Source organism: Lithobates pipiens, unplaced genomic scaffold (assembly GCF_037356315.1).
Source record: "Lithobates pipiens isolate NorthernLeopardFrog02 unplaced genomic scaffold, aLitPip1_a1.2 Scaffold_25, whole genome shotgun sequence".
NCBI classification, from domain to species: domain Eukaryota; kingdom Metazoa; phylum Chordata; class Amphibia; order Anura; family Ranidae; genus Lithobates; species Lithobates pipiens.
The window spans coordinates 90173653-90185917 of NW_027507787.1; the positions used below are offsets into that span (position 1 = coordinate 90173653).

General features: G+C 48.3%; 1 protein-coding gene across 1 annotated transcript in view; it reads right to left on the reverse strand.

Annotated features, from left to right (window-relative positions):
* The window catches only part of LOC143930380 (uncharacterized), a 158661-nt gene extending 157046 nt beyond the window's left edge, over positions 1-1615 (reverse strand). The window contains exon 1 of the mRNA XM_077454662.1: positions 1472-1615. The gene's annotated coding sequence lies outside the window, so the exon portion shown is untranslated. The remainder of the gene's footprint in view (positions 1-1471) is intronic.
* Between the last annotated feature and the right edge of the window lie 10650 nt (positions 1616-12265).

Below are 12265 nucleotides of genomic sequence, written 5' to 3' on the forward strand. Positions count from 1 at the left end.
TGACCAATCACAGCATGAACCAGGAAGTGCCCTTCCGATGCCAATTAGTAATGCCTGTCAGTAGCTCCTCATCAGTGCTGCCTATTCAGTGCCATCTATCAGTGCCACCTATTAGTGCCCATCAGTGCCTCCTATAGTACTGCCTATCAATGTCCATCAGGGCTGCATATCAGTGTAGCCTATCGGTGCCCATCAATTCTACATATCAGTGCCTCCTCATCAGTGCCACCCCATCAGTGCCGTCTCACCAATGCCCATAAGTGCAGCCTCATCAGTGCCCGTGAGTGAAGGAGAAAACTACTTTTTTTTTTTTTTACACCAAAAGAAAGGTAAATTTGTGGGAAGAAAATTACAAAACTTTAGTTTGGGTACAGTGTTGCATGACTGTGCAATTGTTATTCAAGGTGTGACAGCACTGAAAGCTGAAAATTGTCCTGGGCAGGAAGGGGGGTAAAGTGCCTGGTATTGAAGTGGTTAAATGAAACATTTCAAATAGTATTCTACTAGCGTATACTCAGCTTTATAAAGTATTATTTTACTGATAGAGTAGTGGATGCTTGAGCAAGACATCCAGCAGACGTAGTGAGTCAGTCAATATTATAGAAATTGTAAAAATGCTTGGGATAAACATAGGCCTATAAGCAACATAGCTCTATAGGTATTTATAACTTTAAATAGCTGGATTTTTCCTACATAGATAGTTTATATTTTCACCTCTCACCACAAAATAATAAGACCAAATAATGAGACCAAATCCTGATCAATGCAAGTGTTAAAAGAAGTTGTGGACTGTTGGATCATTATTACCTTTCTGTAACGGGAAGAACAAAGTGATCGCCATTTAAAGTGATCGCCTTTCTATAATGGGTAGGTGCTATAGATGGGGAGGCCCTGCCAATTTTACATGATATTTAATTTACATCTAATTTACAGTTACATAAAAAGGATGAGTCAAGTGAAGAAAAGATCACAGATTTATTATAGAATGTATGTGAGCACACACGAGGGTACAGTCATGCAATATGCTCAAAGTTGCGTTATACAAATGTTTTCTGGGAATTAAAACACTGCAAAGTTTCATATCAATTTAATTCAATTATTTTTGTTTATTTTATTTTACTATAAAGGCTTTATTGTGCTTCCAATATTTTTGATATAAAAACTGCTGTGTTTATGACAGACTGCAGCATATATGGCATTTTTTTTAATTTGCCCATAGTTACACACAAAGTAATATATATATTTTTTTTTCTGTAGAGGTCTTTAATTTGGACCAAAAAAGTGTGATAAATCAGGAGGGACAAAAGTTATAAAAACAGGTCATTTGGGACTGCGTAAAAAGTTAAATATCAGTTTTGGATGGACTGACCCTGTAAGAATGTAAACAGTAACACTTTAAATAAGATAATGATCTGCAGAGCATCCCTTTAATCATCAATCATATTTAAACGGGTGTATTGTTTGCACTTACCCGTAATGAAGACAGGTTCTCTCCTCTTTTCACAGCCGATAGCAGTGTAAGTGACAAGTAAAAAAAGGGATGAACTGATATGGAATCACAGACGGATGGTGGGTTAAATAAATACAGATCATAAATGGTCTGTTTTTCTCTGCTGCTGGCTCCACTCCCTTGCCTCTGTTACAATTAATGACATCATTGCACAGACGCACATTCACCCTGAACTTCCTTCCATCACTAAATACGAGTTTGCTTCTGTCATGGAAAATTCAATCCTCAATGGGCCCTCATTTAAAGAAAACAGACCACCTACCATTCTTTCCTCTACTTGTGAATTCGTAAAGGGTAAGATACAAAAATAATCTTATATACAACCCATCCTGAATTCCTTGCCAAATTGTGAAACGCAAGAACAGATCTCAGATGGAGAAGGTATAGCTCATAGGGCTGGCTAGTAGATGTAAATGTAAAGTAGACGTAAACTGTAGGATTTGTAGAGCATCCTCTAAGGAGCCATAAAATAGAATAAGATCCCCCAACCTGCACAGCCAGGCACACCGAATCTCCACAGCCACTCAGAGTCAGAGAACAAGCTAGTACTTTGTTTTTTTTATTTATTTGAGGGATTAACTTGGCTGGGGATTAGGAATTATGGGATGCCCAGTTGACTTCAGAACAATTCCCGTTCTAGGGGATGAGCTTCGAGTTCGAGACAAACTCATGTTCGACTCGAACTTTGCCTGTTCGGCGAACAGTGAACAATTTGGGGTGTTCGTGGCAAATTTGAAAAGCCGCGGAACACCCTGTAGACGTCTATGGGAGAAATCTAAAGTGCTAATTTTAAAGGCTAATATGCAGTGGCGTAACTAGAACCTTCAGGGCCCCGATGCAGGAAACCTTGAAGGGCCCCCCCGACCTCCGGACAGGGCTCTTTTCTCCGAGCCCGATGGTGGAACAGCCCAGTCCCAAGTGAGTGGCCGCATATAAAGGAACCGATTTAAAAAACATCAATTAAAGTCACTGTGCCCATCAAACGCCACCACTGTACCATCAAGCGCCACCACTGTACGATCAAATGTCACCACTGTGCCCATCAAACTCTGCCGCTGTGCCCATCAAACTCTGCCGCTGTGCCCATCAAACTCTGCCCCTGTGCCCATCATCAAATGCCACCACTGTGCCCATCAAATGCTGCCAGTGTACCCAACAAATGCTGCCACTGTGCCCATCAAATGCCGCCACTGTGCACATCAAATGCTGTTGGTGTGCCCATCAAATGCTGCCACTGTGAATCCCCACCACCCGCTCGCTGTCTGCCCGCCACTTACCCTGTCTGGGTGGGGCAGCGGGTAACGGCATGAGCGGGGTCCTCCATGCATCTCCTGCCATCCTCATCTCCTGTCCTCTCCTCCTGATAGGCGTCCAATAGCTGCGCCTATCGTTTCAGCCAATCAGGTGATGGGTAACAGACCCGCACACCTGATTGGTGGAGAGGCGGTTCAGTGTTAGGAAAGTGAATATTAATTCACTTTTCTAACACGCCTGGGCAGACTGCGAGCGTCAAGCATGGCGCTCGCAGTTCACCTATTTTGAAGCCTATTAGAGCCCATGGCTCTAATCAGGTGCTGCAAAAACACCCCCGCCGCTGTAATTCAGGCGCCCGACACCCCAAAGGGGACCAGACACTTAAATATGGGGGTGCCAGCGGTGGCTATGGATAGATTCATGCTATGCTATGCATGAATCTATCCATTGGTCATAGAGGGTGTGGCTGGAGAGAGGGGGTGGCACATGTGCACCCTTTTGGATGCACCGCCACTGATAAACACATGCACATTCACATATTTACATATGCATACATGCACACTCACATACATGCGCACACAAACATGCATACATACACATACATATATGAACACACACACACACATGCTCACACACATGCATGCTCACACACACACACACACACACACACACACACATACATGCATGCTCACACACATGCATGCTCACACACACACACATACATGCATGCTCACACACATGCATGCTCACACACACACACACATACAAGCATGCTCACACACACACACGCACATACAAGCATGCTCACACACACACATACAAGCATGCTCACACACACACACATACATACACACATACAAGCATGCTCACACACACACATACAGTACAGACCAAAAGTTTGGACACACCTTCTCATTCAAAGAGTTTTCTTTATTTTCATGACTATGAAAATTGTAGATTCACACTGAAGGCATCAAAACTATGAATTAGCACATGTCCAATTATATACTGAACAAAAAAGTGTGAAACAACTGAAAATTTGTCTTATATTCTAAGTTCTTCAAAGTAGCCACCCTTTGCTTTGATTACTGCTCCGCACACTCTTGGCATTCTGTTGATGAGCTTCAAGAGGTAGTCACCCGAAATGGTTTTCACTTCACAGGTATGCCCTGTCAGGTTTAATAAGTGGGATTTCAAGCCTTATAAATGGGGTTGGGACCATCAGTTGTGTTGTGTAGGAGGTGGATACAGTACACAGCTGATAGTCCTACTGAATAGACTTGTTAGCTGCTTTTCTCTTTCCATAATACAAAGTCTAAGTAAAGAAAAACGAGTGGCCATCATTACTTTAAGAAATGAAGGTCAGTCAGTCCGAACAATTGGGAAAACTTTGAAAGTGTCCCCAAGTGCAGTGGCAAAAACCATCAAGCATTACAAAGAAACTGGCTCACATGAGGACCGCCCCAGGAAAGGAAGACCAAGAGTCACCTCTGCTGCGGACGATAAGTTCATCCGAGTCACCAGCCTCAGAAATCGCAGGTTAACAGCAGCTCAGATTAGAGAACAGGTCAATGCCACACAGAGTTCTAGCAGCAGACACATCTCTAGAACAACTGTTAAGAGGAGACTGTGTGAATCAGGCCTTCATAGTAAAATAGCTGCTAGGAAACCACTGCTGAGGACAGGCAACAAGCAGAAGAGACTTGTTTGGGCTAAAGAACACAAGGAATGGACATTAGACTAGTGGAAATCTGTGCTTTAGTCTGATGAGTACAAGTTTGAGATCTTTGGTTCCAACCACCGTGTCTTTGTGCGACGCAGAAGAGGTAAATGGATGGACTCTACATGCCTGGTTCCCACCGTGAAGCATGGAGGAGGTGTGATGGTGTTAGGGTGCTTTGCTGGTGACACTGTTGGGGATTTATTCAAAATTGAAGGCATACTGAACCAGCATGGCTACTACAGCATCTTGCAGCGGCATGCTATTCCATCCGGTTTGCGTTTAGTTGGACCATCATTTATTTTTCAAATAGGACAATGACCCCAAACACACCTCCAGGCTGTGTAAGGGCTATTTGACCAAGAAGGAGATTGATGGGGTGCTGCGCCAGAGGACCTGGCCTCCACAGTCACCGGACCTGAACCCAATCGAGATGGTTTGGGGTGTGCTGGACAGCAGAGTGAAGGCAAAAGGGCCAACGAGTGCTAAGCATCTCTGAGAACTCCTTCAAGACTGTTGGAAAGCCATTTCAGGTGACTACCTCTTGAAGCTCATCAACAGAATGCCAAGAGTGTGCGGAGCAGTAATCAAAGCAAAAGGTGACTACTTTGAAGAATATAAGGCCGCGTACACACGGGCGGACTGTTCGCCCAACCTTGTCCGCTGAACAGTGTTTGGGCGGACAGTCCGCTCGTGTGTGGGCTTTCAGCGGACAGTTTCAGCGGACAGTTGGACGGACAAAGTCTTTCGGAAATTCCGAAAAACTGTCCGCTGAAACTGTGTTTGAGCGAACAGTCCGCCCGTGTGTGGGCTTGTCCGCTGTACTTTCGAAATGAGCGGACTGTTCCCGCTCGGAAAGTCCGCCCATTTCGAGCGCGTGTACAGGTAGGCGGGGCCGGCGAAGGAGACGTCGCGGGCTCCGCCGCCTGGAATGGGCTTAAAGGGGAACCCCAACGCCGAAAAAAATCGGCGTGGGGGTTCCCCCCAAGTCCACACCAGACCCTTGTCCGAGCACGCTACCCGGCCGGCCAGGAAAGGGGGGCGAGCGAGCGCGCCCCCCCTCCTGAGCCGTACCAGGCCGCGTGCCCTCAACATGGGGGGTGCCTTGGGGAAGGGGGGGCCGCGCGGCCCCCCCACCCCAAAGCACCTTGTCCCCATGTTGATGAGGACAAGGGCCTCTTCCCGACAACCCTGGCCGTTGGTTGTCGGGGTCTGCGGGCGGGGGGCTTATCGGAATCCGGGAGCCCCCTTTAAGAAGGGGGCCCCCGGATACCGGCCCCCCACCCTATGTGAATGAGTATGGGGTACAATGTACCCCTACCCATTCACCTGTGAACTAAAGTACAATAAAAAACACAACACAGAGAAAAAATATTTTATTGCACAGCTCCGGGGGTCTTCGGGGGTCTTCTCGCCGGACTCCTCCGCTATGTGTGTGTAGCTCTTTTGCTAGCGGAGGAGTCCGGCTTTCTTCCTCCCTGCCGCCGGCCTCTTCTCCCGACTTCGGGGGTCTTGTCCCCCTCTTCGGTTCTTCTGCCGGGCCACCGCGCCTGGTCCGGTGGCCCGGTCTTCTGTCGCCGTCTTCCGTTCTTCTGTCGCCGCCTTCGGTTCTTCTGCCGGGCCACCGCGCCTTCTTGTAGCTCTTTTACAGGCGGTGGCCCGGTCTTCTGTCGCCGCTGTCGTCGCCGCCGCCGCCGCCTTCCGTTCTTGTTCTTCTTCTTGTTCTTCTTCTTCTTCTCCTGGAGATGTTGACTCGACGATCTCTCCGGCCGGAATGCCAGGGACACGCTCCGCTGCCACTTATATAGTGACAATGGGGCGGTGTCACATGGTATATGTCACATGGGTTGGTCACATGGGTTGATGTCACATGGGGACTATGACATCGTAAGGGGGCGGGGTCACCATGTGACCAACCCATGTGACATATACCATGTGACACCGCCCCATTGTCACTATATAAGTGACCGCACAGCGCGGCTCTGGCATTCCGGCCGGAGAGATCGTCGCGGTGGCCCGGCAGAAGAACCGAAGAGGGGGACAAGACCCCCGAAGTCGGGAGAAGAGGCCGGCGGCAGGGAGGAAGAAAGCCGGACTCCTCCGCTAGCAAAAGAGCTACACACACATAGCGGAGGAGTCCGGCGAGAAGACCCCCGGAGCTGTGCAATAAAATATTTTTTCTCTGTGTTGTGTTTTTTATTGTACTTTAGTTCACAGGTGAATGGGTAGGGGTACATTGTACCCCATACTCATTCACATAGGGTGGGGGGCCGGTATCCGGGGGCCCCCTTCTTAAAGGGGGCTCCCGGATTCCGATAAGCCCCCCGCCCGCAGACCCCGACAACCAACGGCCAGGGTTGTCGGCAAGAGGCCCTTGTCCTCATCAACATGGGGACAAGGTGCTTTGGGGTGGGGGGGCCGCGCGGCCCCCCCTTCCCCAAGGCACCCCCCATGTTGAGGGCACGCGGCCTGGTACGGCTCAGGAGGGGGGGCGCGCTCGCTCGCCCCCCTTTCCTGGCCGGCCGGGTAGCGTGCTCGGACAAGGGTCTGGTGTGGACTTGGGGGGAACCCCCACGCCGATTTTTTTCGGCGTTGGGGTTCCCCTTTAAGCCCATTCCAGGCGGCGGAGCCCGCGACGTCTCCTTCGCGGGCCCCGCCTACCTGTACACGCGCTCGAAATGGGCGGATTTGCCTCCGCCTTACGTGGGCGAGTCCGTTCATTTCAAAAGTTGAGCGAACTGTTTGCCCAACCTTGTTCGTCAAACAGTCCGCTCGTGTGTGGGCAAGTCCGCTCATGCAAATTTTGAGCGGACTGTTTGATGAAACTGTTTGCCGAACAAGGTTGGGCGAACAGTCCGCCCGTGTGTACGCGGCCTAAGACATATTTTCAGTTGTTTCACACTTTTTTGTTCAGTATATAATTGGACGTGTGTTAATTCATAGTTTTGGTGCCTTCAGTGTGAATCTACAATTTTCATAGTCATGAAAATAAAGAAAACTCTTTGAATGAGAAGGTGTGTCCAAACTTTTGGTCTGTACTGTACATGCATGCTCACACCCGCACATACAAGCATGCTCACACACTCACATACAAGCATGCTCACACGCACACATACAAGCATGCTCACACACATACATACAAGCATGCTTGCTCACACGCACATACATACAAGCATGCTCACACACACGCACATACAAGCATGCTCACACACACACAAGCATGCTCACACACACATACATACAAGAATGCTCACACACACACACATACAAGCATGCTCTCACACACACATACAAGCATGCTCACACACACACATATAAACACAAATGCAGTAGCTAGTCTTATAAAAAAAAAAACGGCAGACATTTACAGTACCTTGGCTCTTCCTGCCGGGTACTGCACTGTAGGGGGAGACAAAGAGCACACACTTTACCCTAATGTGAGGAGCTCCCGCACCCAGCCGATTTCAGTTCGGCTGATGATAGAGGAGCTCCTCTCAGCCTCCCCTCCTACGGAAGAATACAGGGGGCCTGAGGGCCCCCTGCAGCAAGGGGCCCGGTCGCCATGGCGATCTTGGCGACCCCTATAATTCCGCCACTGCTAATATGCAAGTTATTGTCCTAAAAAGTGTTTGAGGACCTGGGTCCTGCCCCAGGGGACATGTATCAATGCAAAAAAAAGTTTTAAAAAACAGCAGTTTTTTCGGGAGCAGTGATTTTAATAATGCTTAAAGTGAAACAATAAAAGTGTAATATTACTTTAAATTTCATACCTGGGGGGTGTCTATAGTATGCCTGTAAAGGGGCGCATGTTTCCCGGGCTTAGAACTGTCCCTGCACAAAGTATCATTTCTGCAGAAAAAAAAAAGTCATTTAAAATCACTCGCGGCTATAATGAATTGTCGGCTCCCCATAATAACAGTCATTGAAAGTCATTAATAAAAAAAAAATTTTTTTAAAAAAGCATGGGGTTCCCCCAAATTCAATTACCAGGCCCTTCAGGTCTGGTATAGATATTTAGGGGAACCCCACATCAAATTAAAAAAAAAATGACGTGGGGTTCCCCAAAATATCCATACCAGACCCTTCAGGATTTTAAGGGGAACTCCATGTTCATGTCCATGGGCAGCACAGCGGTGTAGTGGTTAGCACTTTCACCTAGCAGCAATAGGGTTGCTGGTTCAAATCCCGACCACAACACTATCTGCCTGGAGTTTGCATGTTCTCCCTGTGCCTGCGTGGGTTTCCTCCGGGTACTCCGGTTTCCTCCCACACTCCAAAGACATGCTGGTAGGTTAATTAGACCCTGTCCAAAAAGAATTGGCCATAATATGTGTATGTGTATGTCAATGTTGTAAGTGTGTCGGGACTCTACAGGTTAAAGGACCACATAAATAGCTGCAGATGGACACCGGTGGCAAGAAAAAGCGCCCAGAGGCGATTCAGTTCGTATAGGTAGCGCTATATAAGTCATTCATTCATTCATTCATGTCAAATTTGTTTTTAAAAATGGCGTAGAGTTCCCCCTAAAAATCCATACCAGACCCTTTATCTGAGCATGCAACCTGGCAGGCCGCAGGAAAAAAAGGGGGGATGAGAGGGCGCCCCCCCAAACCGTACCAGGCCACATGCCCTTAACATTGGGAGGATGCTTGCTTTGGGGGTCTGTGACCCCTCAAAGCACCTTGTCCCCATGTTGTGAGGACTATTTTTTACACTTTCTTTGTGAAATGGTAGGGGTACTTTGGTACCCCCTTACCATTTCAAAAACAGGGGGGGTGGGATCTGGGGGTCCCCTTGTTAAAGGGGGCTTCCAGATTCTGATAAGCCCCCGCCCGCAGACCCCCACAACCACCGGCCAGGGTTGTGGGGATGAGGCCCTTGTCCTCATCAACATGGGGACAAGGTGCTTTGAAGAGTCACAGACCCCCAAAGCATCCTCCCAATGTTGAGGGCATGTGGCCTGGAATGGTTCAGGAGGGGAGTGCTCTCTAGTCCACCCCTCTTTTCCTGTGGCCTGCCAGGTTGCGTGCTCGGATAAAGGGTCTGGTATGGATTTTTAGGGGGAACTCACCGCCATTTTTTTTTTGACGCAGGGTTCCCCTTAATATCCATACCAGACCTGAAGGGCCTGGTAATTGAATTTGGGGGAACCCCACGCTTTTTTTTTTTTATCAATGACTTTCAATGACTGTTTGTCATGGTTTTGCAATAGTTTGCTTACCTGTTTCCATGTGTTCATCTCTAGAGACCAGCCGACCCTCACCTGACTGCTTTTGTAATCCATCCTCGGCATGACTCCACCATAGCTCCTATCAGAGAGCTCTATATTAACCTGTGCACTGCAAGCCAACCCTTCTGATCAACCTTTGTGTGTTAGCTTCCTGTTACCTGTCGTGTGCTCTTCTGTTGTTCCGTTACCGACTTTGGCGTGTCCGTGACTATCCCTGTTTGCCTGTGATCCTGACCTTTTGGTGTGTCCCTGACTATTCCTCTCTGCTTGTGGCCCTGACCTTGGCTTTGTCCCTCTCTATCCCTATCCTCCTGTTGCCTACTGCGGGTGTGAGCTGGGGGACCCTGGGGGTCGCGACCTGGAGCCAGTTGCAGCCAAGTCTATCCTCACCACTAGAGGCGCTGGTGAACACCTGCTGGCTCTTAGACTCCGCACCCCAGGGAATCTTACGCTCTAACTCCAGTGGGCTCTGTCTCCCATCTGCAGCAGTCAGCCGTAGGGTCCACAACCTTGCGGTGCACTTCTGATCCCTACGGTGTGCATCTGTCACCTCCCCTCAAGGTGACCTGACAGTAGCAGTCAGCCGTAGGGTCCACAACCTTGCGGTGCACTCCTGATCCCTACGGTGTGCATCTGTCACCTCGCCTCAAGGTGACCTGACACTGCTCTCTGTATTACGGGGAGCCGAAAATTCATTATAGCCACGAGTGATTTTAAATTACTTTTTTTTCCTACAGAAATGACACTTTGTGCAGGGACTGTTCTAAGCACGGGAAACATGCGCCCCTTTACAGGCATACTATAGACATCCCCAGGTAAGAAATTAAATTTTACACTTTTATTGTTTCACTTTAAGCATTATTAAAATCAGTGCTCCAGAAAAAACGGTTGTTTTTAAAACTTTTTTTGCATTGATACATGTCCCCTGGGGCAGGACCCAGGTCCTCAAACACTTTTTAGGACAATAACTTGCATATTAGCCTTGAAAATGAATACTTTAGATTTTGAACGTTCGAGTCTCATAGACTTTAATAGGGTTCTAAAGTTCACACAAAGTTTAGGTCTGTTCACAGGTTCTGGTGCGTACCAAACCGGGGGGGTGTTTGGCTCATCCTTACCCGAGACAACTTTTCCTATAGATGTAGCACCCTGGAATTTAGGCAGGGTTGCTCCTCACAAATTTACTTGCCAGGAGTAGTTATCTTGGTCCATTGATAGAGATCTATTGATTTCTCCCTAAGTTTGGCCTTGTTGCACTTTTCTCTTCTACCACTAGGTGGCCAGGTACTTGGTGGTACTAAATATGAGAAGGGCAATGCAAGGTCAGGTTATAGGTATATGGGGTATCTCAGCCAATGAGCAGGACTTTTCTTGGATTCCTGCTGGGAGAGCATATATATTTGGGTGGAGTCAGGTGATCTATGTTCTGTTTCACCTGGATGGCTGTCTGTGTGGACATGTGTCACATTGCCCTAGGCTGCTAGGCTGTCTGAGGACCTATCCAGAAGCAATAGAGCAGCGCAGGGTTGGGATTGCGGCTTGCAGTCCAACCAGAAGTGAAGGTTCTAATGGCCCTAGAATCTGTCAGTGGTCAGAGGTAGAGGGGAAGCTGTGGCCACAAAGGGACCATCCATCTTATTACCAGGGACCACAGTGAGTAACTGAAGCAAGTAATGGAGTAGTATTCCCCCCGAATGGGCACAGTGGAGAATCGGGAAACTTCAGACAGTGATCAAGTCAGGGACCCAGCCAGTGGAGGTGACGCTTTCAGAGCAGCCTTGTATGTCAAGCCAGGGACCGAGCAGGCCAGTAGGGGTGAAGCTTAAGAAGTATTGGGAGTGCCAAGTTAGGGACCCAGCAGAGAGGCAGGGGTAACGCTTGAAGAAGATACCACCATAAAGATTGGAGGAGCTCAATGGATTCAGTGGTAGTGAATCAGCAGGTCTAGTGAGAGACCGGGAGCTCAGTGTGCTGAAGAACTACAAGGAGAATTGTAGTGAAGGTGAAAGAACTGTTACACTTTGGGTTAGGAACTGTTAAAAACTGTTGCCATAGGAAACAGTATTCCTGCACCTGCAGATATGGCTTTTTGCTGGAGGCCTCTCCTTGCATGGCTGTCCTCCTATTGAAGTCTTGGAGTCTGCTAATTGAACTTGCAACTACCTAAGGGTAGAAGAAGTATCTGGCGCCCAATGACTTTCACCATCTTTGCACCCACTACGCCTCAAAACCCACTACATACCGAAGGATGTCAGCTAACTCTGGCCCTGTAGGTCCTCATTAGACCGAAGGCGGCCTGGGACCTTGCTACATATACACTCCTCTGCTTCCTCCAGCTCTCACTTGCTGGCAGAACTCCCAGCTGTGTCACTCTAAAGGGATTTGTAGCAATGGCCCATTACAGGCAGGCACTAGCAACCCCTATACTTGTAGAATGTTGGAGTGACAAAGCTAACACATTTGCAGCACATCCTACCATGGTCACTGGGCCCAGCACCTCTTCACCACTTCAGGCACTGCCAACTCGCTGGCTGAATCTGCCCCTTTCACT